The sequence below is a fragment of the Ptychodera flava genome, unplaced genomic scaffold, assembly GCF_041260155.1.
Source record: "Ptychodera flava strain L36383 unplaced genomic scaffold, AS_Pfla_20210202 Scaffold_28__1_contigs__length_4768798_pilon, whole genome shotgun sequence".
NCBI lineage: Eukaryota > Metazoa > Hemichordata > Enteropneusta > Ptychoderidae > Ptychodera > Ptychodera flava.
This window is the reverse complement of record NW_027248350.1, coordinates 2,064,136-2,091,247: the sequence shown is the minus strand read 5'-3', so window position 1 is coordinate 2,091,247 and position 27,112 is coordinate 2,064,136. Positions and strand designations below refer to the sequence as shown.

At 37.6% G+C, this 27,112-nt stretch overlaps 1 protein-coding gene and 1 long non-coding RNA gene across 3 annotated transcripts in view; one reads left to right on the top strand and one right to left on the bottom strand.

Moving 5' to 3' along the window:
* LOC139127079 (uncharacterized) overlaps positions 1-23,390 on the top strand; it is a 64,963-nt gene extending 41,573 nt beyond the window's left edge. The window contains exons 3-4 of one of the 2 annotated variants that reach the window (XR_011550919.1): positions 21,243-21,347; positions 21,816-23,390. This is a non-coding gene — a long non-coding RNA (uncharacterized lncRNA). The remainder of the gene's footprint in view (positions 1-21,242; positions 21,348-21,815) is intronic. The other variant, XR_011550920.1, reaches the window with a different exon arrangement.
* LOC139127030 (tropomyosin-1, isoforms 9A/A/B-like) overlaps positions 1-27,112 on the bottom strand; it is a 109,220-nt gene that overhangs the window by 55,821 nt on the left and 26,287 nt on the right. The window lies entirely within an intron of this gene.

Below are 27,112 nucleotides of genomic sequence, written 5' to 3'. Positions count from 1 at the left end.
AACCACACGAAGTGAAAGTCAAAAGTGCAGTATTGCAGTTTCGGGATTCCCTATTACTAATCCAGTTTGCTCAGTTACATTTTGACGGTCAGTTTTTGATGGAGATCTTGACGGCCAATCCTGCTCTTAGATACACCATTCTTTACTGCTACAGAGCACATTTTAGAATGGGCATTCAAATGCCTACCAGTACCAGCTGACAACGACAAGGTCTATAATTGCGGATCTTTTCATCTCGTTTGTTCCTCCATATGCATATGTAGACTTGCCCAAAGCCTTGTGCATAGAAATGTGAAAACAGAGTAAAATGACGGGATATTTAACTTCAGTAGACAGTCATGTTATTGTCGAGGTGATTGCGAAATTGAGCAATGTACCGGTACTTTGGCGACTGACACTTACATTATGTACCGGTACATTGTTGGGTGAAAGCTAACTCTGCGTGGCAGGGCTGTGCGTAGCTCTGCATGGCAGGGCTGTGTGTTACCGGCGTTACACGGCCTCCCACCACAGCCCTGCAGACTGATATAGAAAGAACCGCTGGTCCACCTGCAGAAACACGGCGGGCAGTTTATCCGCCGAAAACAGCCGATTTGAATCCAAAACTTGCATTGATCTTCGTTTTCGAGCACATCCACCTCGCCTGGGTACACGATGTGCCCAGCCGCGCTTGTAAACTCACGCAAAGCCTAATTTTCACTCTCTATGCGAGGGAAGCATTCGTAACCGCCGCCATTGTTATTGCCATTCAACCCATGAGCACTCGGGCGAAAACCAGCCTTGCTAACAAAAGAGCATCGCGCGATATAGAGCTTCTAACGTCGACGTTCTGAGAGGAGTGGAACAAGAGAAAATTGTGAAAATATATAAAATGCTGAAGAGAAAAAAAGAAATTATTTTGTCAACAGAAAATAATCATCGTAGATTGTACATAGCTGAGTGGTGGTTAGAAATGATATTTTTACAGTGTGCAACATCGCGATGCTCTTTTGTTAGCAAGGCTGGTTTTCGCCCGAGTGCTCATGGGTTGAATGACAATAACAATGGCGGCGGTTACGAATGCTTCCCTCGCATAGAGAGTGAAAATTAGGCTTTGCGTGAGTTTACAAGCGCGGCTGGGCACATCGTGTACCCAGGCGAGGTGGGTGTGCTCGAAAACGAAGATCAATGCAAGTTTTGGATTCAAATCGGCTGTTTTCGGCGGATAAACTGCCCGCCGTGTTTTCTGCAGGTGGACCAGCGGTTCTTTCTATATCAGTCTGCAGGGCTGTGGTGGGAGGCCGTGTAACGCGGTAACACACAGCCCTGCCATGCAGAGCTAGGCTGTGCCAAACCGCTGGCAGCACCTCGGTTGCGGCGTGCAGTTTTCTCCACCAAAAACAACCCATTTTAATCCAAAACTTGCATTGAGTTTGTTTTCAAGCACACCCACCTCGCCTGGGTGCACGATTAGCCCTGCGTACAGGTCTGTGTGTTCCCGCGTTATAGGGCGTGGAGGCCGTACGGAGGGCTTTACTCATGTAGGTACATGATGTGCTCAGCTGCGCTTCTTACGTAAAGTCCACTTTTGGGAGTGGGTCGGAGGCACAGAGGCCGTAAGCGAATGGGTCTAGGCAACTGTAACTGTGATGTACTCACTTTTGGTTCGAAATGCGATTCAACTGATACAAATAATTACACGATGCACAAGAATAACAACTTTCAAACAGATCTTGTGTGTCGAGAGGTGACTCCAATCGCGAGCAGTATCAATGACAGTACTCGCCCGGCGCGGTGTCACAATGTCACCGATGCTACACACCGTGCAGTGTTCAGTCCGAGTGTGATGTTTCCAGGTTCAACAAGTGATCATGTCGTGTTTGTAAAACGAACCAACGTATTGACAAGAAAATGTCCTAAAATCTTAAAAATTGACGAAGTTTTGCTAATGATCAAATGCACAGGAAATGCATTACATTGTACCTGTTTCACTATTACCACAGCAATCTGACATCGATCGTTTTAGTTTTTACCATTGACCCAATTGCGTCTATGGTTTCATTTGTTCCACAGTCCGTGTCATCGATACTAAAATGAAACTTAAAAGCAAATGCCCTGCTTAGTTTCACTATTTGACAGTAGTTTGTGATACGTGCATTTGTTTATGCACCGTGTGCTCCTCGATATCCATTGTGCTGAAGTTAGTATGTAGGTCACAGGCCTTTTATGTTCCAGCTGTACTTTGATGGTTGACGTATGCGTAGTAATATTGGTTATGTGCAGGGGTTCAATCATGGCGGTTGGTTCAAATCGTGCTGACACCCTTACCAACATTGAACCTTGCCGTAAAGAGCAAGAATGTGGTTTTACATATCCTTGAAGCCATCCATAGTCACAATTTAGGTCTTCCATGATTTGACAGTTGATTTCAGTCATCGAAAAAATGAAAAAAAAGTCAAAAGATACAAATAATGTCCCTTTAATTATTATGCATATATCTAATTCTAGGCTAACCAATAAGGCTACAGTGCTTATTTTTGGTACACAGTGCGAAGCACGGGATCAAACCATTTCGCCGACATGTCAACTGGGGTCAAAGGTCAATGACCCTAAATATCACAAAAATGCGAATTACTAGGTAACTTAAAGATATACTGTCACCTGTTCCAATTGTGCAATAGTTACTATGCAAAGAGAAATCTAACCAACCACAGAGTTTAAGCGGGTGGCCACTTTTTAAAAACAGCGCCCTCACATGGGCATTTTGAATACCAAGGAATGCCCTGACCATACATGGGGATATTTAGATTACAGGTGGTTGTATACCTTTAAAGGGCTAGATGGTTAATATTTCAAAGGTTACAGCACCTATTGCAAATTAACATATACCTCATAGATTATGTACATACCTAATTCTAGGCTAACCAATAAGGCTAGTGCACTAATTTTTGGTGCACATGCAGACACTCTCGAATCTGGGTCCGAAATTTGCATATTTCTAAACTATGCAAATAATATGTTAATGAGTTTGGTCATCCGCAGGTACAATCCAAGCATTAGGGGAACGCTCCATTAACTTAGAAGTACCCGACTAACCCGAGCTTGTTATCAGAGGATTAATCTCTATGTCAATATGCGAACAGATTACCTTTTAGTGTACACAAAACATTAGCACTGCCTGAACTACTTTTAGCATGGCCAATGCCAGTCGGCGCCTGACTTGATGATGGCTCCCTTGTCCGGCATTCTGGATTCCGACCAGCGTTAAAAGTGCCGTCTAGCACTTGCTGTTACTTTGAGGTCATCATTTAGTTCATAAAATTGCATGAAGAGTTTACAAAAACAATGGTACTATAGAATCCCTTTCAATAAAATGCTGTTAATTAATGTACGCTGATTTTGCATATAGAAAGCTATTTTAGCTGGTTGAGGGTACGTTCACAAAGATCATTGCCCTTTGAGCTAAAGTTTTCCTGTCGCACAATATCTCTGTACGATCGAAAGGAGACAACTGAAGATTTTTTGCTTTGTATGAATGTTTATTACCCTATAAAAGAAAGTACGGTAGCGAAAATCAGCACAACAAACAGGACTTTTACTAAAACGTACTCTTTCAATTTCAGTTCAGACTCAATGAGTGGTATTGCGGAAAGGTGCATGCAATGCAATGAAAGTCACGAGCAAACTTTGGTGTCAACGGATCCAGTCTTTGAATTATCAATGAACACTCACTTATTTTTCTGGTCAAAGAGCCAAAGGCTACTTGTCCATCGCAACAAGCCCCTCTGTTTGCAGCGTGTTCACTTTTAGCCAGATGCCGGCCAAATTGACCGGCTACTTCCGTATTTTGGCCAGCTACTTTTCAGCGATGTTTCGCTCTCTAGCCCCGAAATTCTGGTTTTGATGATAATATTTTGATATTTTTGTTGTCTTGCAAGCCGGAGATAACATTTCAGAAGTGCCGATGTGGCTATATGTAGTCTAGCAATTTACGCCCACGAATAGCGGACCATTGCCGAATAAAGTCGACATTTGTTTCTCTCAAATGCGAAAGAGAGAACGAGTCTCAAACGCGGAAGAGAAAGTCGACGCTTGAGAGCTTTGGTTTTCTGCGTAAGAGTAGGGCCTTGTCTGATGGGTTTGGTAGGTTTTTGATCAAAAGTAAAGCGACCAAACGTTACTGAGTCTCATTTTTATGTAAAACTGTGAAAGAGGCTCCCCACCTAACTATCCAACTATCTTGTGAATTTTGCGTACGGTCTCTCGCTGCTGCCTCAGCTGAACTCGGCTACATACTCGGGTATGTAAATTTGGTTTTATCCCCAAGTAAATCGTCTTGTGCAGAGTTCATAGTTTGTATACATATTCATAGTGTATATCTGCATTCTGATTGGAAGTTTGAATGCTTTCTGACCTTGCCAACGAAACGACGCAGTGTTTAATGCTGGCGTGCAGCACTGAGTAGGGGCAAATGCGGAAGTAACTTGTCTACGAGTATTTTGCTCTAGCGACTGTTTATTTGAAGATACCAGGCTATCATTCTTCACAATGATACTTGTTTTGCTATTTACTTCCTTGGTAGGAAGTATTAGTGAATTTATGTCATGAAACCCGTTTTTATACCATTTGTGCACGGCAACATCGCCGAAGGAAGTGTACGCCGTACAGCATGTACTGTGTGGGTTTCACACTGTGTTGGTATACCGTACCGGACTATCGGCTCCATGCGTGAATACGTGATGACATACCTATTAGACATATGAATTTATTAAGCTTAGAAGCAGTCATTTTTCAGTCTAAATTAAAATTGTTTAAATTCAATGAGAACGCAGTTGAACTTTATGTATATACACATGTGTATCATTTGTTTTAATGATCAGCCACCTTGGTGTTAGTAGTAACATGGATGTACATCCATGGTAGTAATTGTACAGACAACAGTTTGTGAATGACAGAAAATTGATCAGGATATACATCAGTCATCGGAACTGTCTCCATCTTCTTCTTCGTCATCTTCATCTGTGTATTCTACTACTTCAACCATGTTTTCTTCAGCAAGATCATTTGATATTGATCTCATCAATTTCTTTGATTTCCAATGCTTCTGTGGTTTGCCCTTTGTTGGTTTTGTCAAAAACAATGTCATCAATTAAGCTGTCACTCTGATCTCCAGTATTGGCACAATTTAAACAATTGCATGCACCCTGGGCCACAAGCATTATTTGACTTTGTACATTTGCAAAATTTATTTTTGCACCCAGATTTTTAACATTACACCCTTTGGTATAGAATGCCATCCTTTCCTGTACTTGGGACAAATTTTCTGGTGAATCCCATATGGGTGATAACTTGTTACCATTGACAACATAGCCAGAGTTGTCATATCCACGTAAGACAATCTGGCCCCTTTCTGACTGTGACCATGAATCAGAGATGAAACAAGTTCTGAGCCAATGGTATTTTAAAGCTGTTGGGTTTGGAATTAGATCCTCCTCCCTCTGAATTCTAACTTGGATGGTATTTCTGATTTTTTCAAGCCACTGAATATGTAATTCCAATTCAGTGTCAAATGTTTCATCTCATTTCATGGCTTTAAACTGGTCATATGGGCTGTCATGTTGTGATTCAAACTCACTGTGATGTTTCTGGTAGTAAATAGTTCCAATTAAAAGAAAGAGAGATAGGCCTTTCTCCCAGATGCCACTCTCTGTGTCTGCAAGAGTGCCTGAGGTCGCGGTGGCAATTCCACCAGAAACAAATTCTGAATATTGGAAAAATTCTTTCTGAAATGCTGCTTTTCCACAGCCAACAAAAATGACAAAAAAGTCACAACCAGATGTGATATAGAGAGTTTGGAGACATTTTGCTCTTATGTCTTGATCAATTTAAGCAAGATCTGGATCATTGCTAAGGCTTTAATTAATTTATTTAAATGTACATATGACTGATCATCTGCACATGCACTGAGCTGTATAAAGATGTTTCTGTCTGATAGCTCAGATGCCATCAGAGGTAATCCGATGTGGTAAACATCTGTATCTGGCGAGTATATAAGTATGTTCTTTTTTACTGAAACAGGGACATGGCGCCATATACGTGTATCAGTTCTTCATGATTTGAAAAATATGCAGGGTATTCATGAGAAGGGTAATTTCCACTCACAATTATTGCTTTGTCTTTCTTTTGCCCATCAAAACCCCCTGCAATGACAAACTCCTTGTCAACTCCAAGTAGGGCTTCAGAAAGTCTGGAATTTCTTCACACAGAAAATTCACCAATAACCGCTTAGTTTTTCGTCACCAAAAAAAACATCCAATTTTCTTTTGGAAGTACTGTTTGCAGGTCAATTGATTCATATATGCTGTACATTTTTTTTGCTTTACCATCTCTACGCGCTCTTTCCAAGTCTTTAGGACTTGGTAAAGTTTCAAAAAATATAATATTACAAATTGATCGGATCTTCAACGTTCAAAAATTTAGTTGGGGATTTACAACACACGGCAAAATAGATGGACACAGCAAGGGATGTCAGCAAATTTTTTTATTTGCTTCTGCTTGTGACAAGAACAAGTCTAGATATGGATGTCAGCCTTACCTAAGAATACTTTCAATGATGTGTCAGTCACATTTGACCAGCATGGGTAAAACTAATCTTGTAGACAAAAATCTGGATAATTCTATGCTATAGATAAGTACTTTTAATAAAAGGGAAACCCTGATTTCTCTGCCTACACAATATGCATTTTGATTGTTATGATAATGGTTTAATATACTGTTTAACTCTTACACTGTTTAAACTTAGTAAACCAATCACCAGATAAATGAGTACTGGTATTCTTATTTCCATTTTGGTAGGGGCGGATTGTTCTGGGGAACACCATAGGAAACACTCTATGATTAAATTAATTCATTGTTTGATTTACTGCACAAGTTTGATGAAATTCTCAATTTTCCATGTTGTCAGCACACTTGTAAATGTGGAACAAACCACAAAAAAAAGTTTAAGACTTCACTGGACACAAATAATGACACCACTGCTCAAGTGTCATCAGGCTAGGCTGACAAACTGAATCAATACTGAGCATATCATGCTAAAATACAGCAGCTAATACTGAAAAATTCTGAAATCTTATGCATTTATGTAACTCAGAACTGCAAAGTAAACAACAAAACCAACATCTTGTCCACACCATTGTTTAAAGTAACAGTGACTGACAGGCAAAAATAACAAAACAGCAAACATGGAATTTTATCCATTTTCATATTGGCCATTAAAGGGACAAAGTCACTCATTTTTGACCAAATTTTGGTCCTTTTAATTTCTGTTGTATATATGCTTTTCTGCTGCTCACTGAAATAGGCTAAACTGCAATCTCTGGTTGTCACAGCTCAACTCATATGCATGCATGGAAGGTATTTACCAAAAATTTTAACATTATAGTTAATTTCACATGTTAATGTGTCTTATTAAAGATGAAAATTGAATTGCAATAACCAGAGAGTGAGCATATTTCAGTGGGAATAATCCATCAAAAGAAATTTAAATGGCAAAATAATGTCAAAAATGAGCAACTTTGTCCCTTTAACTTGGAACATATCTAGTACAGATTCTTGTAATTCAAGTGTCAAGCAGCATGACCATTACACTATTGAAGTATTAAAATGGTGGCAATGAATATTTTTTAAAATTGGTGCATTGACAGACAGTACTGTAAAATGTTGACAAAAATAGCTTTGTCCAAAGTATCATAATATTAGCCATTCTGAACAGGATGTAAGATTACACCACCATGTGAACTCACAAATATTTTCAATGAAAGTGCAGTCCTCTGATGAGTGACGCCGAATCATGTACCAGTATGTTGTACACCATGGAGGCAGACACCAAGCATAGCATTATGTGAAAAAATTTAAAGTCTTTGTACTAGATCATGACTGCTTAACAAGATTGGCAGTCTGCTTGTTTCAAAGCTATTTAAAAGCTTTCTTCTGGGCCTATTTGATATCATACTTGACCCTCTGGACTTGACCTGCAAGCTTGGTACGTACATTGTATTCTGGAAAATGCCAGTAACTTTACATTATTTTAAGTCAGAGATTCGTCATACAAGTCATTAATTTCACTCAATTATTTCTGTCTGTTCTTCCTGACTGTCAAAATTGATTGAGGGTCTAAGTATTGAAAGTACTTAATTAATGATGATTTTCATAAATATGTTTCACTTACAACTGGACTAAATTGTCCCAACTTCCAAGTGTGACTGTGAACATCATTCTGTATATATATACAAATAACTTCAACGCATTCAAGTTTGTTTACAAGTGTCGCGCTGTACCAAGAAGTTCTCTGGACGTACACTGTACATTTTAGCCTATCATTTTCAGGAAATAAAGGTCTGTATGTTTAAATGATTGACTTCTTGGTTTATGAAAAATATATTAAGGATCAAGTTGTGTGTTCGGCGTTATACAGCCTCCTACCACAGGCCGTATATTTGGACTTTATTTCCTCTCCCAGCAGCAGCTTCATCCAGTGTTTGGTGAGTTTTGCAATTCTGCTTTACCACACTCCTTAAGTGTGTTGTTGAGCAATAAAGTAAAGTATAACGCTGGTAATTAACGCACAGCCCTGCCAAGCAAAGCTAGGAGCTACCACACTCTTTTGGTAGTACCGTGGTATCATATATTGCCTTACGTAGCTGCAGTTTCGAAGCTGAAGGTTTTGCCTTTTTTCAAATTTAAGCTTTTAGTTTTTAGGATTTGATCAAGTTGACGTCCTACCTAAACACCAGTCCAAATATTGAGGTACAACAGCAATATTGCCCTATGCTAGGAGGATACAGTTGTACCGTATGTGCACCACTGTCGCTACGCGAAGGCTACATGTACTTACCCAGAAGAGCTCTCCCTACTGGGTGCATAGGCCTTTACGTTGCGATTGTGGTTGCACCTGTGTGTGATGAGTATGCCATTGTTGGAGGCAATCAAAGCAGCCAATAGCTGAATACTCTAACCATTCTCCTAGGGCTTAGACTGCTACACCAAGTCAATGGCATATATCATGTAAAGTAGGCAGTAAATATGTGCCCTTTCACTTTGGCTTTGAAGTGCAGATGTGGAATGCTGTGATTCAATAGGCTGTCCAACAATTCATATAATGAATGCCCAAATTGGCTTATAATGGAGTAGAGCACACTTATACTCCACTAAGAATGATTGTAATAAATAATGTTCTTCAAATGTTTTCTTTTATATTAATGCACAATTGTGCCTGCCATTTTTCTTATGAATTATAATTAACATTTATCAAAATATTAGTGAAATTCATAATTTTGGAATGTATCACGTTGACCATTGAGGGAATACTGCAGAAACACAATGTGACATATTGATCTCCACAGCAATATAATTTGTTCAATGTACAATATATTGAGCAGTTTAATCTCTACGTGGGGAGGAAATAATGGAAAGTATGTTTAAAATGTATTCCTGGTACAGATATACAACTACATGTGTGTGCATGACCCCATTATTCACTGAATTTATTATATTTCCAATAGACCTGTGTAGTCAGAGAACTGAAAATACATGTACATGTGCTCATTGCACTCATATCAAATCCAATTTTACAAAATGTACTATGTGTTCGAGTAGACAATGAAAGTTTTGTTCATGTTGCCCTGTTTGTGGGGAAAGGTCAACAGAAAGGCTATTCCTATTCATGCAATATTTTAAGCAAACAATTCAAAGTATCGTAATAGATTGAATGCTATAGTGTGAAATTATGATGTTTTAACATTGAAAATACTTTGTCAATTTTTTGTGCCTCATTTCTTTGCATTTTAAACATATCACAGAAAGCACAGCCTAGATAAGAGAGGATAGACTGATCCTGATTTGACACAGAAGTGGCAAACACTATTTCATGATAATCAAGTCTTCTTTTGTCAATTTTTTGTGCCTCGTTTCTTTGCATTTTAAACATATCACAGAGAGCAGCCTAGATAAGAGAGGATTAGACTGATCCTGATTTGACACAGAAGTGGCAAACACTATTTCATGATCAATCAAGTCTCCATATTCTGAAATGACATTGGGATTTCACCATATTTAACCAAGTTCAATCTGAATAGTGATCAACATGGCTAATTCACTGTATAAATTACCCACATTAAATTTCAACAAATGTCATATATCCTGCCATCAACAACACAAATGAACACTATCCATTCCAAGATAGTACCCACGTAGTAAAGCCAATATAAACTTGAAAAATGCCACAAGTAGCATACCAATCAGATGACTGTACCTAAATATTTAAGTATACTAAAATCATTTTTCTAGAATCAAAATTATCAATTATCACACCAAAGCTTGCTCTTAATTTCAAACGATAGTATCTCTAAAAACTAAAATTCATGTACCTAAAAAGTGACTGATGCAGGGTGGAGCTTGGCCTTAAACTTTAAAGGGAAGTGACTTATGCAAGAGAGGGAACTTTTGTTGATCAACAAAAAGTGGAATGAGAAATAATATTGTCAAATAGAGGTTCAAGATTGACTACATCAGTAGAACAATGTAAAATATTGTGGTAATATCCAGCAGTGTTTTTGTTAAGGGCGGTACCTATAGGTAAATGTTACCAGGGTTCCCCAGTCATTTTACCAGGGTTAGCCTTGGTATATCTGTGCAGTCTTACTAGAGGACAACAGAAATTTATCCAGGGTTCCCATTGTTCCCCAACCTTAGCAAAAACACTGTCCAGTGTTTATTAACAAAACCCACTACATGGTACAATGTGCAGCCAGAATGCCATGAATCATAATATCCTTTTAATATGGTGGGTCAGCTGTGAAACAATAGATTGGATTTGCTATAAACTTAATGGCGATAAGAATGGCAACAAGAGAGACAATCCTGTTTAAGATAATGGTGGGGAAGAGATACACAGCGAGTTGGGAATGAGCACTTAATAAAAAGTAAGAGGCAGTGTGTGAGTGATGTCATGTGACCATAATTGCCTACACAAACATTTTTTTTCTTCTTTTAGTGCACCGACAACAAGCCCAAAAATTTGTGTCCCCCCCTTAGAGGATTCAAAAATTGTGACCCTCCCCCAGGCTCAAAAATTTGTGACCCTCCCCCAAATCCCCCTGGCCCTCCTCCCTGCTAATTTACGTCCAGTCCCTTATGGTATAGATTAAGTAGTCTTTGAATGTTTGATGATGGGATCTTACAGTGTTTTTGTTAAGGCTGGTACCCCAGTAAATGTTACCGGGGTTCCCCAGCCATTTTACCAGGGTTCCTCTTGGTATCAATGCAATCAGATCAGGGGACACAGAATTGCTACCGGGGTTCCCAAATCATTTACCTCTTTTCCCCAACCTTAGCAAAAACACTGTCTTATTGGCGCACACTGAATCAAAACATACCTTCAAGTATTACCATTTCAGCTGTCCAATTCTCAGGCAGTGCCTCACTTATGATGCTGCATGTGTCATATCTTTTTTGTAATACTTAAGTTGTGTTTGATTTTGAGCTTTGATGGTGCATAGACCCATCTGCATCACAGATTGCACGTGGGAGGGGAATAAATTGCACAAAGCCTTCTATGGCACACCAGATTTTATTGAGTGAGCAATTTGCCTTTTTAAACAGGCGTCAACTATTTTTTTTGTCAGCATCAGCTGTACGTGTTCTCCTTTTTACTACAACCTTCCCTGAAAATGTTTTTAATTTTCTCCTCCTCACAGGAGCTTCTGTACTAGGTTTATGTAAAAGCCTAGTAGAGATGTAGTCTGCTAGAGCTCTTTGACCTACTTCATAAAATGTCATCAAGTCTTCCTGAACAACTTTCCAAAGATTTTTTCAGGGGTTGCAGCAAAAACAGAGCTCTCACAGATTTTTTAGCTCCGCTGTCAGCGACGCAGAGCTTATCAAATAGGTTGATTTTCCGTCGTCGTCCGTCGTCCATCGTCGTCGTCCGTCGTCGTCGTCCGTCAACAATTGCCTTCTCCTCTGAAACTGCAAGTCCAATCGCTTTGAAATTTTATATGCAGTTCACTTGGGGTGACCACACTTAAGTTTGTTCAAATCGTGGTGAAATTTGCATATTTGTATTTTTGGGCAATTTTTGGTGTTTTTGGTAAAAAAATCTTCTTCTCTGAAACCGCTTGTCCGATTGCTTTGAAATTTGATATGCAGTTTACTTAGGGTAACTTCAGTCAGATTGTTCAAATTATGGTGAAATTTGCATATTTGTATTTTTAAGGCAATTTTTGTCATTTTTGGTAAAAATATCTTTAAAAATCTTCTTCTTCAAAACTACCAGTCAGATAGCTTTGATATTTGGTACATATGTCCCTAGGGATGATCTATTTCAGATTTGTTCAAATGTGCAGAAATATGCAAAATTGCATTTTTAAGGCAATTTTTGCCATTTTTGGTCAAAAAATGTATTTCTCAAAAAGTACTGGTCTAATACTTTTGAAATTTGGTATACACTTTTGTATAGATGAACTGAGTAATATATATTGAATTTCTGATGAAATCTGAAATTTTGTATTTTTGGGGCAATTTTTGCAATTTTTGGTCAAAAAATGTGTATTTCCAAAACTATTTATTTGATAGCTTTGAAATTTGGTATACAGGTTCCTACAGATACACTACATGATATTTATTGAAATTGTGATGAAATCTGCAATTTTGTATTTTTGGGGCAATTTTTGCCATTTTTGGTCAAAAAATGTGTATTTCCAAAAACTACTCATCTGATAGCTTTGCAATTTGGTATACAGGTTCCTACAGATAAACTACATGATATTTATTGAAATTGTGATGAAATCTGCAATTTTGTATTTTTGGGGCAATTTTTGCCATTTTTGGTCAAAAAATGTGTATTTCCAAAAACTACTCATCTGATAGCTTTGCAATTTGGTATACAGGTTTTTACAGATCACCTTAATGATATTTGTTGAAATTATGATGAAATCTGCAATTTTGTAATTTTGGGGCAATTTTTGCCATTTTTGGTCAAAAAAATGTGTTTCTCAAGAATTACTGGTCTGATAGCTTTGAAATTTGGCATACAGGTTTCTACAGATGAGTTCAGTAATATATAATGAATTTCTGATGAAATCTGTAATTTTGTATTTTGGGGGCAATTTTTGCCATTTTTGGTCAAAACGTGTATTTCCAAAACTACTCATCCGATAGCTTTGAAATTGGTATACAGGTTTCTATAGATGAACTAAATGATATTTATTAAAAAATAATGATGAAATCTGCAATTTTGATTTTTGGGGCAATTTTTTCCGTTTTTGGTCAAAAAATGTGTTTCTCACAAAAGTACTGGTCTAACAGCTTTGAAATTTGGTATACAGGTTTCTATAGATAAAGTTATGAACTAAATTTGATCTCTTGAAATTATGATGAAATCTGCAATTTCATTTTTGGGGCAATTGTTGCCATTTTTGGTCAGAAAATTTTATTCTCAAAAAACTACTCATCAGATAGCTTTGGTTGACATGTTCTTAGGGATGATCCGATGTGATTGCAATTCAGGAGAGGGCTTATGAACTGCAGTTTTGACACTTAAATTGATAAGTTGTTCATGGGCTTCATCAAGTGCAAGCTCTCTCCAGCTGAAGCCAGTTATGCTTGTTGTAAATCCCCAGACTGCAGGTGATCTAGGATGCAAGATGGTGCTTGCAGCAAATCATGGAGATGCCTTGGTAGGAGACGAAGATACTAGGTTGACCAATCAAAAGCATGATACAAAGGGGCTAGCTGCTTGATTGATGCCATTCTCAGTTGCCAATTACTGCTACGGAAAGCCATGTAAAGAGAGAGATATAAGCAAAACCCTCTGTGCTCAGGGAAACAATATCTCACACAAAAAGATCTCATTCATTTTACTTTGTATCACCTGCAGTCCAGCCAATCTGGCATTAGCCTGATACCATGGATTTAAGGGCATATTTTCATTGTCAAGGTCACAGAGGTCCTAGTCACTATCAAGCCATTCTGTGTGTAAAAGCAATGAATACAGACCATCCCCTTGTCAAATGATTCGAAAAGGTTCAACATTCTGATACTTTGAGCCAAATGTGTACAATAGCATTTTGTCATGGGTATATATATCTGAACAGGACATTTCAGGGCATAGCATAGACAGAGCAGCTCTGCGTAATCACCAGGTACTGTACTGAGTTTGACCTTTTGTGACCTTTCAAAAAAGTAAAAAAAATCAATGGTCAACAAGATGTTTTGTTCATCGCTTGGCAATATTTTCTCAAAATACGTGTCTCATCACTAGCTGCCAAGCAAGACAGCAGTATAATTTCTTATCACAAGTTCTAGCTATTTCAACACAGCTAACTTGTAGATCTTGCTTTAAACTGCCCTGATGGGCTAGTTTTCTGAGTACAGGATGTGCAGCTATTGCAAAACACTAAAACAGTGAAGTGGACTGACATTGGGTTGACCTACATCAATATTTTCAAGACTTGTTATGACAAAACTATCTGGGGTGAAGCAACCGGCAAAGTTTTCCTTGTGGGGTACTCAAAACTGTCCTATTCATGGTATCTCTGGCCTTAGACTTTGAACAAATCATGCCAAAAGAGTTGCGTAGGGTAATTAGGGAGCCGTCATTATTTATGGCCCGGGGGGGGGAGGTCGGAGGAATCTGAGATGGGTTCACTCAAAAAATCGTAAGTTACAAGGGTAGGGAAAGACACTAAGGTTGTCCGATTGCCCAGGGCAAGGGAAAGTCACGTTCGGGCAATTGAACCTCCGATGCCAATTGCCCTACGGGACAAGTGGAAAAAGTAATTACCTAGAAATCGAATTCACGAGAGCGATTTTCTAGCGAGGGAACACGGTATCATATTATGTCATTGTGAACATTTCCATAAGATTTTTCGTAAAATTGCATGAAGAATTGATGAAAAGAATCATATAATCACTTCCAATAAAATGCAATTCAAACAATACCACCGGTTAAATACCGTACGCTGATTTTGCATATGAAAAAGCTGTTCAGCTGGTGGAGCGTACGTTCACCAAAGTTCATTGCATTGACTGTGAGTTACGGTGTCTCACAATGTGTCGATACGGTAAAAAAAAGAAACACACAGCAGTTTTTGTGCTTTGTATGAGCGTTTATAATAAGGTAAAAATAAAGTGCAGTGGTGAAAAACACCACAAAAATGGGACTTTTACTAAGACGTACTCTTCAATGTTAACTTGTTGAGTGACAGTGGATGGCATCGTGGCAAGACCGCATGCAATGAAAGTCATGAGCAAGCTTAGATGTCAACGGGTCCAGTCTTTGAATTTTCAATGAACACTGACTTAATTTTCAGGTCAATAAGCCAAAAGTTACTTGTCCGTGGCGACCATTGTAACCTCTCTGTTTGTGAATTTTCCCATTCTAAAATGACTGTCAAGAAGCAATGGGAGCGAGATTGACATCGACAAATTCAGCTTCCAAAATACATTGAAAAACACCGACGCCTTAGGTTGCTGGTTTAAATTCTATTTAGTCTCTGTATGAGCATTAAAGACCACCGAGGTTATAAGAAAAACATAGCCTCTAGCCTCTTGAAGAAGGACAGACTCTTTTCTAATAATTTTAGCGCAATAAAAAGTGACATTTTGTTCAGGGCTATATCAGTGATATCAGTTGTATTTTTGATACTGGAGGCAATGTCTTCAATGACTTGCTAAAGGTCATTATAAGTCTTGAGAGATTGCACTTGATGTTTTTTTTCATTTTTTCAACAATATGGTAAAGTTGCATGTAACATTTTCCACACAGTTGACTTTTTCCATCAAAACTAAAATTCATGTAGTCACCATGATCATGGGAGAAGCCATTGATTAAGTCAACATTTGACGGAAACCGCACATTCGATGTAATGCGCTTTCTACAATCTGGCATGCTGCAGTATTTTCAGTTTTTTTCCATCCATGTATTGAAGTGTTCTGGACAAAGACACACTATGTCAGGAACGGAAGTATCGATATCACTGGAGTAGAGATTAAACTGTGTGAGAAAGAGGTTTTTGTCATCAACATCAGTGGAGTGTAAACCTGGGCCAGTTAAAGTACAGATTAAACAATAGGCCAAACCCGGAATTCGAATCGACCACGGTACAACAAAGCCATGTGCGCAAACGCGCACAGACGTACGTGTATTTCTATACGCGTTCAGTACACATGTGGGTTTGTTTGTACCGGCATCACGTGATTATTTGGGCGTTCTGAGTATGTAGAACGGTGTATGCATCGCGTCCTTTTTATTCCGGAGTAGAACCATTGGCCTCTGTGACATCAATTATTGGTGCTTTCTCATCATCCCCTCCATCTCTTCCAGAAAATTCTTTATCTATATAAAGCTAGGCGACACGCATTGCAGAAACAATACTGTTCATTCATGCCCCTAGATTTTAACCAGCTCGGACATATTCCTCTGGTTTCCCACAACATGGTACCATCTGTTTGTTTTTTTTATCCCACATTTACCACATGGACCACACTTATTCTTATCTGGATGAGTTTTTGCTTTATGTGACCTCACATCTCCAAGTCCAGAGATATTGATCAAAAGCACTTTCTTGTGCAATGTGTGTGACTTGAAACAGCAATACAATGGCTGGTCTTCTGAGAATAACTTAAAACTATGGTAGTCTCCTGTAAACCGAGACTGTGGGCCACCTCTTTCTGAATATCACATGAAAGCGATGATTTTAAAGGAAGAATAAATTCTTTGCCTTCTAGCACAACAGTTACATGGTGCTTTTCAAATTTGTGGCATATCTTTTTAGCACATACTGGCCAAGTCTGGACAACCGTATTTCAATATCAGAGAGCAGGCCAATGTTACTTTTACTTTCCATGACATAACTGCATCAATCCTTTTTCAACAGTATCATTTCTTTGACAATGAATGTGTTTTTTGTGCACTGAGCATCCTGTTTCAAACTTAAAACCCCTCGACTATGGAGTTTCTGACAATGTGAAACAGCTTTTGAAATCTTGACCCAGGCTCTGTGTACACTGTTTAGATTTCCCAGGCTCTGTGTACACTGTTTAGATGTTTTTTCAGGGACAAAGAAATATTCACATGGTTCAACCTTTGTGCTGTTGCATATTGCAGTCTTTGAGTCACAAAATTGGCAAAAAATTTAATATGCCACTTTTGCGATTGGCCTGTAATATTATTAAGTTGCCCTCCATTTAAGAAGACTTGCTGCCGCAAGTTTTACTTCTGTCAGGGGCAACCTTCCATGCTCTGTGGCATATGGCATACCGTAGTTTATGCAACTTCTCAATAAAGCATCCTTACTTGCACTGCTTGATATGGCTAAGGATCCAAACACTCTCCTTTTTCCAACAAAATAGATTTCTTTCAAACATTTAATTCTTATTTTTCAAAACTATGACAAATGATTTCAAAGTACGTGAATTTCTTGTGGCCAAACGTTACCATAAACTCAAACTGTTAGTAAACATAGATACAGGTACAAAATACCGGTGAATATTGTAAGCCATGTGCCATTGCCAGAACGGGCTGTGGTAGGTTATCAGCCACAGTATATCTGCAACAAAATGTAAAGACACATGTATTTCGGTAACTGATCATACTTAAACAAACAAAACCATCATTATATATATTCTTGATCACAAATTTTGCTCAAAAAATAAAAGATTACAACAACTGGGATACTGAAAATACGCAATGATATGTGATACCAACGCGTCTCAAGCTGTTTGCGTGTGCATGGCCACCATATTTATTGGATTTAACGGTATTCAACACCGAACAGACCTCATTTCAAAGGCGTGTTAAATTCATATTTGTCCGTTTTGAACACCAAAACTTTGCAGAAAATCATAGTCATGAGATTCAAATCCGACCAAACCTGGTTGCAAATTAAATTAAATGTCTTGCCAACGCAAGCGACGCAGTGCTGTATAAGGCGAGGTCAACATGTCTACAAAATCGTATCTGGTGATTTCTACAAAAGATTTGCCCTGATTGTTGAAAAAATTTACATAGGTCACGACTGGAGGCAATATAAATGGCAAGGATATGGAAAATTTCCATAAATACTAACTTTTGCAGTGTTTTTCGCCGATTTTTCTAGCCGTGAAACATGGTGTAACGGTCATCGAAACTAAAGAGAGGGCGCCCTTCATTTGAAGGAAATCCCTTATTATGCATGAAATGAAGGACCCAACTTCGAGAGTGCGGAAACGTTGGATCAAACCATTTCGCCAATATGTCAACTGGGGTTGAAGGTCATTGACCGTAAATAACACATAAATGTGAATTACTAGGTAATTTAAAGGGCTAGATGGTTCATATTTGGTAGGTCATAGCACCTTATGATAAACTGTCATACACCTCATCAATTATGTTGAGGTCAAAGGTCATTGCCCTTAATATCACATAAATGTGAATAATTAAATAACTAAAAGGACTAAATGGTTCATATATGGCAGGTTAAGGCACCTTACGGCACACTATCATATACCTCATTACTTAGTCCCCACAGACGAACTCCAGGGAATTATAGATTGGGTTTCGTCTGTAAGTCCGTGCGCACGCATGCCTTCCCCCTGTTCACGCAGATATCCCAGACAAGGCTTGGTCATTTTTTTTTCAAACTTTGCACAATGATAGCACCAGACTCCATACAGATGTACGTTGATTTAATAGTTTCACAATATGACCCAAGATGGCCACCTAGCAGCTAGTTTTTTACAAGTTTTTCATGTCTTGAGCCGTAACCAAGACATGTGTCAACTGATGTCTTTCAAATTTGGTGCAAGGACATTAACCTATGTCGTACATATGCTTGTAGATTTTTCTTCTGATACAATCCAATATGGCCGCCCAGTGGCCATTTCATTACAATTTTTTCATGTCTTGAGCCATAACCCAGTGTGTCTCAACTGATATCTTTCAAAATTGGTACAGGGACATGGACCTACATGTATGTCATACATATGCATCTCTATTTTGTTAAAATACAATCCAATATGCCCTCCAGGCAGCCATTTTGTTACGATTTTTTCATGTTTCCAGCCGTAACCCACAGCGTAACCCAAACATGTCTCAACTGATTTCTTTGAAGTTGGTACAACGACATAGACCTATGTTATACATGTTCATGTTGATATTTATTGTGATACGACCCAATAGAGTTACCAGGCAGCCATTTTGTTACGATTTTTTCATGTCACAACCCTTTTCCTGCCAAGTCCATATTTCACCATCAGGTCAAGATGGTTAAAATTAATGAAACACAACATATGGCGTATTTTAACATAATACTGTACATCAATTGAAAGCTGTTGAAAACATCAATACTATAAACTTTATTTTTTTTACTAAAGATGCTATAACAGACCAAGCCAAGTGTGTGAAAATACTTCATGTTTTTGGCTCAATACCGCTTTTTACTGACTTGGCTGATGGGGAAGTAATATTTAGTCTTAATACTGTCTGGCAGGAAAAGGGTTAAGCCATAACTCAGACATGCCTCAACTGATTTCTTCCAAATATGGTACAAGGACATAAACCTTTGTAATACATGTACCTCTCAATTTTGTTGTCATATGATGCAATTGATAGCTGCCAGCTGGCCATTTGTTATGATTTGTTTATGCCTTTAGCCATAACTCAATACGTCTCAACTGATTTCTTTCAAAATTGGTACAAGGATATTAACCTGTGTCATACATTTTTATGATACAATCCAATCACACTTATTTATTGATGCCTCGACATGAAAACAATCACTGGATTCACAGTACAATAGCCGGCTATTGAACCATCTTTTTTGGGAGTGGAGATTTAGCCGACTGGTTCTGTCTCAGGCCTCTCAGCTAGGCGACTGATGCCGTATGTTGTGGGTTCGCATCCGATTGAAAACTATCCGTATTTTCTATCCTGGGTCGGTAACACTGCTGGTGGACAGAATTGTCCCCGAGGTTATTGTTCGCCCAGTTAAAGCGATGAAATTTGTTTCTTCGCTTCGATAAAGTGTGTATGTGCGATGTATGATAGTGAGCATGCGAGCGTGAGTGCTTCACGAACTCTACAACGTGTTGAAAGGTCTCAGTCAGAAAAATGTAACAACTTAGCCGGCTATTGAACCACTCTTTTTTGGGAGTGGAGATTTAGCCGACTGGTTCTGTCTCAGGCCTCTCAGCTAGGCGACTGATGCCGTATGTTGTGGGTTCGCATCCGATTGAAAACTATCCGTATATTATACAGACTTCATTTGAATGCTCTATGAAGACTGATGTCACAATTCTGAATGGGGACTATGTCATTGACAATGACTTCAACAATAACAATGGTGATTACTACAGAATGGGTGTGTTGATAAATTACATCAAGCAATTGTTTGCAGAATACAACGAGGGCCACTGTTATAATACACACAAAACTGAGACAATACACCTTGAAAGTTTTTCAAGAGTTACTGGGGCTTTAATCTTCTTGACACAGATCAGGTCTGAAAAATTATCATTCCAGATTTGATGGCATTTGTAAATGAGAACAACGAAACTAATATATTGACACAACATATGTTGACTTGTAAAAAACTGGGTATGTTGGAATTCACTATGGAGAGCAAGAAAATGGCATTGCCACACACACCCACAAAAACTGAAATACCAAGCAATTAAAGGTAGTGGCCTGCCTGTTAACTTTGATAAAAAAATAAGTGCTGCCCTGTGCTCTACTTGTGAGGACTAGGTGCCATCTGCTTCCAATGGTAACAGAATTCACGTATTTTAACTTCAGTGCCTTCAAAAATAACAGTGTAATTGATTCTAGCACTTATAAATTGCTTTGATTGATTGATTGGTTGATTGATAGATTGATTGATTGATTGACATATCAATTGACAGCTAAATACTTCCATAAAATACAGGGATATACAGAATCTGTGGCAGTCATATAATTGGAAATTAATTTGTGACAGCATGATTTATCTCTCTCACATATTTATGATTACTGTCGGAAAGATGGCAATAAGAAATTAAGATTTCATCTTGAATATCCTTTGTATACGGCTAGTTTTCAATCGGGTCCGAACCCACAACATACGGCATCAGTCACCTAGCAGAGAGGCCACAGAGAGAGCCGCTCGCTAGTGCAAATTATCTGCAAAAGCAAGTTCAGTATTATGTGTTGCATGGTCTTACATGATGGTGCTCTTTCCTATGATTATTAGTTGCGAGTGAGAATATGCAAAGGAACACTATCCACCCAGGGAGTCATATGGAGTCCTCTGCAGAAAAGAACAAGAAGCAATGTGAACATGATGAAACTTCTGAAGGTCAGTGATAGTCAATGATATACTGACATATATGTACCTGTAACCAGTAAACATCTATTGGATGACTTGCCATGAAGGTGACATCACAAATCTGTTCCTTGAGCATGTAACAGTAGATCAACAGAACATCATGTGCATAGCATAGAGTTTAATATTATTTGATTGTCTTCCTTGTGTAATACCTAGGGGAAAATAGCTTTCCACATGAACCTGTGACCCCACAACTGTTAAATCAGCTAAAGACAAACAGATACTGGTGTGCAGCATATTGAGCTGCCTTGTGGGGTTTGTTTGTATTTATGTAGGATTGCGTTAACCCCAAATTTTGCTTTACAGACTCCCTATTTCGCACTAGACCCCTACAACTTTTTAGTGAGGAAGGGTCCCATTCTTCAGAGAAATACAGATATTTGAATTTTGTTAAGGCCTGATTTTATGAACCATTTTCTCTATATTTCCTCACTATAGTTCGAAAAAAGCCTGTTGGCCAGTAAGTACCGTGAACTGAAGCAGAAGGAGCCGCCATTGACAGCTATTTCATGTCTCACATCAGAGATAATTAAACAGTCACAAAGGCCGAAGCTGAACAGTATGCTTAGCAAATGAGAAAGTTCTCAGCAACAGAAATTTGAAATTGCTGCAACGGCATGTAAAAAGCAGAGCAATAGCATATGAGAGGAAAGCAAAGAAAAAATTGTAGAAGACGTATAATGATAGCTGTTTTGCTTTCAGATTGTTAGATTACCTTGACACTGAGTTTCTGTATGTAAAATTTTTCAGAGTTAATATTGTGGAGTTACCCCATGAGGTTAACCACATGGTAAATTCCTAGCTCCGTTGCTTTCGGTGTGTTCGAAGACAAACGAGACATTTTTCTGATATAAAAAGTGAAGATATGGTACCATATATATTTTCTTTTCGAAATTAGCCTTTTGGAGTTTCCTCATGAAGGTTCTTTTTGGCCTTATCAAGAACCCAACAAAATTTGGAATTTGACATGCAATGACTCTCATAAGGTAACTCCAAAAGTGTAACTTTGAAAAAAAAATATATTAAATACCATATTCTTCACTTCTTTTCTTTCAAAAATATGCAAATGGTTGTTTTAAGCACATCAAAACAAACAGTGTTAGGAATTTATCATCTGATGAATATCTTACAGCAACTCCAAAATTTTAACTTTGAAAAAAATGTCAACATGAAGCACCATTAGTCTTAAACTTGTTATCTTCCAAATATTCCCAACAGTTTCTCTTTGAACACAGCAAAACCAACAAAGTTAGAAATTTTATATGTGATGAACCTAATGAGGTAATGAAAAAACTGTAACTTTGAAAAAAAGTATCTGAAGTGCCATACTCTTCACTTGTTATCTTTCAATAATGTCCAAACAGGTTGTCTTTGAACACAGCAAAACCAATAGAGTTGGGAATGATAGAATCTCACCCCCCAAGGACCTTGGATCAGATTTTGTCTCACACGAGCCGCAGGCTCGTGTGAGACAAAATATCCCCAACTGGTGTGAGAAATCTGATCCCAGGTCCTTGGTGTGTGAGATTCTTTTTCTCACATGACCACAAAATGCGTTAAATTCACATTGGACATGTACAACATTTTCCAAAATCGTGACAAGTCTGTCATTTGCCACTGTACTTTGACCTGCTTACTTTGTAGTTCTGTCTGTGTGTTACTCGTCGTGCCATTGGATAACATTTTGCGCGTGGAACAAAACAGACTGTTTATCATCCAATCAGAGCTCGTGTAGTATTTACTGCAGAGTGTGGGACGGTTTCTGAGAGTGTGGGATCAATTTTTCCCACACTGTCGATCCCGCACTCCCAGCGGCCAGAAATGTGAGAATTTACCATGTGATGAACCTCTTGAGGTAACTCCCATAATTTTAACTTGGAAAACTGTTAATTTTTTTTTCTATCTTTTAATTTAACATGTCCAAACAGTGTGTATTTGAACACATCAAAACCAGCAGACATAGGAATTCATAATGTGATTATCTCATGTTGTAACTCCAAAATTATAATTTTTGGGGGTAAAATACATGAAGTACCTTCATATACTACATTTGTCGGCTTTGAAAAATGACCACTGTTTGTATTTAAACACATCAAAAGCAACAGAATTCAGATTTTACCATGTGAAGAACCTCATGAGGTAACGCCATAATATTAATTCTTGACAAAATGTTTACAGCAGGTACCATTCTTTTCAACTGTTATTTTTCAAAATTTCAAAATCCCACCACTTAGCCCTTGAACACAGCAAAACAACAGGGCTGGGAATTAATTACCAAGTGTTAGCCTCATTAGGTAACTCAATAATTTTAACTCTGAACTAAAATGTTTACATGAAGTACCATACTTTTTACTTGTCGTTTTTCTAAAATGTTACAAAAAGTTTGTCTTTGAAAACATCAAAACCAACTTATCTTTCATAATTTCAGAAGTTCAAATGGTTTGTCATTGAACACTGCAAAACCAACAGTGTTAGTAATTTACAACGTGATGAACCTCATGAGGTAATTCCAAAATTTTAACTGAAGCAGAAGAAGCCGCCATTGACAGCCATTTCATGTCACACATTAGAAAGAATAAAATAGTCACAAAGGCCGAAGCTGAAAAATGCTTAGCAAATAAAAAAATGTTTTGAGCAACAGAAACTTGAAATTGCTGAAATGGCACATGTTAAAAGCAGGGCAATAGCATATGAGAGGAGAGCAAAGAAACAGTTGTAGGAGATGTATAATGATAGCTGTTTTGCATTCAGATTGTTAGATTACCTTGACTCTGAGTTTCTGTGTGTACAATGTTTTTCAGAATTAATGTAATTGTGAAGTTACCCCCTGACGTTCAACACATGGTAAATTCCTACTTGGTCTGTTGCGTTTGGTGTGTTCGAAGACAAACTGGATATTTTTGAGATATAAAAAGTGAAGTTATGGTACCACATTTTTTTTCAAAATTAGACCTTTTTGAGTTTCCTCATGAGGATTCTTTTTGGCCATATCAAGAACCCAACAAAATTTGGAATTTGACATGCGATGACTCTCATAAGGTAACTCCAAAAGTGTAACTTTGAAAAAAAGGATATGAAATACCATATTCTTCACTTCTTTTCTTTCAAAAATATGCAAACAGGTTGTCTTTGAACACATCAAGACAAATAGTGTTAGGAATTTACCATGTGATGAATATCTTACAGCAACTCCAAAATTTAATTTTGAAAAAAATGTCAACATGAATCACTATTAGTCTTCAACTTGTTATCTTCCAAATATCCCAACACTTTCTCTTTGAACACAGCAAAACCAACAAAGTTAGAAATTTTATATGTGATGAACCTAATGAGGTAATGACAAAACTGTAACTTTGAAAAAAAAAGTATGTGAAGTGCCATACTCTTCACTTGTTATCTTTCAATAATGTCCAAACAGGTTGTCTTTAAACACAGCAAAACCAATAGAGTTGAGATTTACCATGTGGTGAACCTCTTGAGGTAACTCAATAATTTTTATTTGGAAAAATATGTTAACTTTTCACTTGCTATCTTTAAACATGCCCAAACAGTTTGACTTTGAACATATCAAAACCAACAGGAGATAGGAATTCATAATGTGATTATCTCATGGTGTAACTCAAAAATTATTATTTTTCGGGTAAAAATACATGAAGTACCATATTCTTCGTATACTACATTTGTTAGCTTTCAAAAATGTCCACAGTTTGTCTTTAAACACATCAAAGAGTTCATAATTTACCATGTGATTAACCTCATGAGGTAACGCCATAATATTAATTCTTGACAAAATGTTTACAGCAGATACCATACACTTCACCTGTTATTTTTCCAAATTTCAAAATCCCACCACTTTGTCTTTGAACACAGCAAAACAACTGAGTTAGGAATTTACCATGTGATAACCTTATTAGGTAACTCAATAATTTTAACTCTGAACTAAAATGTTTACATGAAGTACCATACTTTTCACTCGTTTTTTTTTAAATGTTGTAAAGTTGTCGTTGAAAACATCAAAACCAACTTATCTTTTCAAATTTCAGAAGTTCAAATGATTTGTCATTGAACACTGCAAAACCAACAGTGTTAGTAATTTACAACGTGTTGAACCTCATGAGGTTATTCGAAATTTTAACTTTGAAAAGAAAATGTTTACCAGCGGCACTATAGTCTTCACTTGTTATCTTCCAAAAAATTACAAACAGTTTGTCTTTGAACACATCAAAACCAATAGAGTTAGGAATTTACCATCTGATATACCTCATGAGGTAACTCCACAATCCTAAGTTTGAAAAACAAAATATGTGAATACCATCTTCTTCATATTCTACATTTATTATCTTTCAAACTGTCTGAACAGTTCTTCTTCCACAAAGCAAAACCAACAGAGTTAGGAATTAACCATGTGATGAACAAAATTAGGTAACTCCAAAATTTGAATTCTGATTAAATGTTTAAATTAAGTACTGTACTCTTCAATTTTTTCGCTCAAAATTGTTCAAACGCTTTGTCTTTTAACACAGCAAAACCAACGTTTTCAGGAATTTAGCATGTGATGAACCTCATGTGGTAACTCGCAATTGATAACATAGACAAAAAATATATGATGTACCATACTCTTCACTTTTTTTTCAAATAGGTTGTCTTTCACATGTAAAACAGTTTTGAGAGTTACATTTAGCCTTATCGAATTCTTGTTCCTTCATTTTTATGTATTAGAGTTCATGGAGTTGATGAAGATTTATAGCTTACTTTTGCTTTACCAATGTGAGCTTATTGTATAGGCTGAAGTTGGCATCAGTATGTATGTATGTCATGTCTGTCCACTCAAATAATTTGAGAACCGTAGTAACTATAGACTTGATATTTGGAGTGTGAATGCAAGATGTGTAAATGCCCGGATGATATTTTCGTTTTGGTGATTTCTTCAAAAATATGCAAATTAGATTTTAAAAATGCCATTTTTGGTAAAAAAGATTCTTCTCTGTTATCGCAAGTCTGACTCATTTGAAACTTGGTATTGAGGTCCCTAGGGGTTACATCAGTCAGACTTGTTCAAATATTGTGATTAAATTGCATAATTGTATTTTTTGGGCAATGTTTCCCATTTTTGTTAAAAAAATCTTCTTACTGAAACCATAATTCCAATTTATTTGAAACTTGGTATGGAGGTTTCTTCGGGTGATCTTAAGTCGGAATTGATGACATTGTGATGAAATTTGCATATTTGTAGTTTTGGGGCAATTTTTCCCATTGTTGGTAAAAAAAAATCATCTCCTCTGAAACTGCACTCTAATTGGTTTTAAGCTTTGTATGTAGGTTCGTAGGGGTAACCTCTGTCATATTTGTTTGAAGTGTGATGAAATTTGCATAATTGTATGTTTGGGCAACTTTCCAATTTGTGGTTTTAAAAGTCTTCTTTGAAACCACTGGTCCAATTCATTTGAAACTTAGTATGGAGGTTCCTAGGGGTGTCATCATTTCAATTGTCCTATATATCACAAAGGGTCTATATTGGTCCCAAGGCCGCTTGTCCACTTAAGTATGTACACTGATAGTTGATAACACCTTCCAATGTGACGTGCCTCCCACGCCCAGTGCCAAGGATAAAAGATATTAAGCTTCTAGGCCAGATGTCATCTTTATCTTATTATAGATATTTATGAATAGTTCAAATCAAATAGTGAACGTTCATCAGTACCCACACTTTGATATGTCTGCAAGAACTTTTCAGG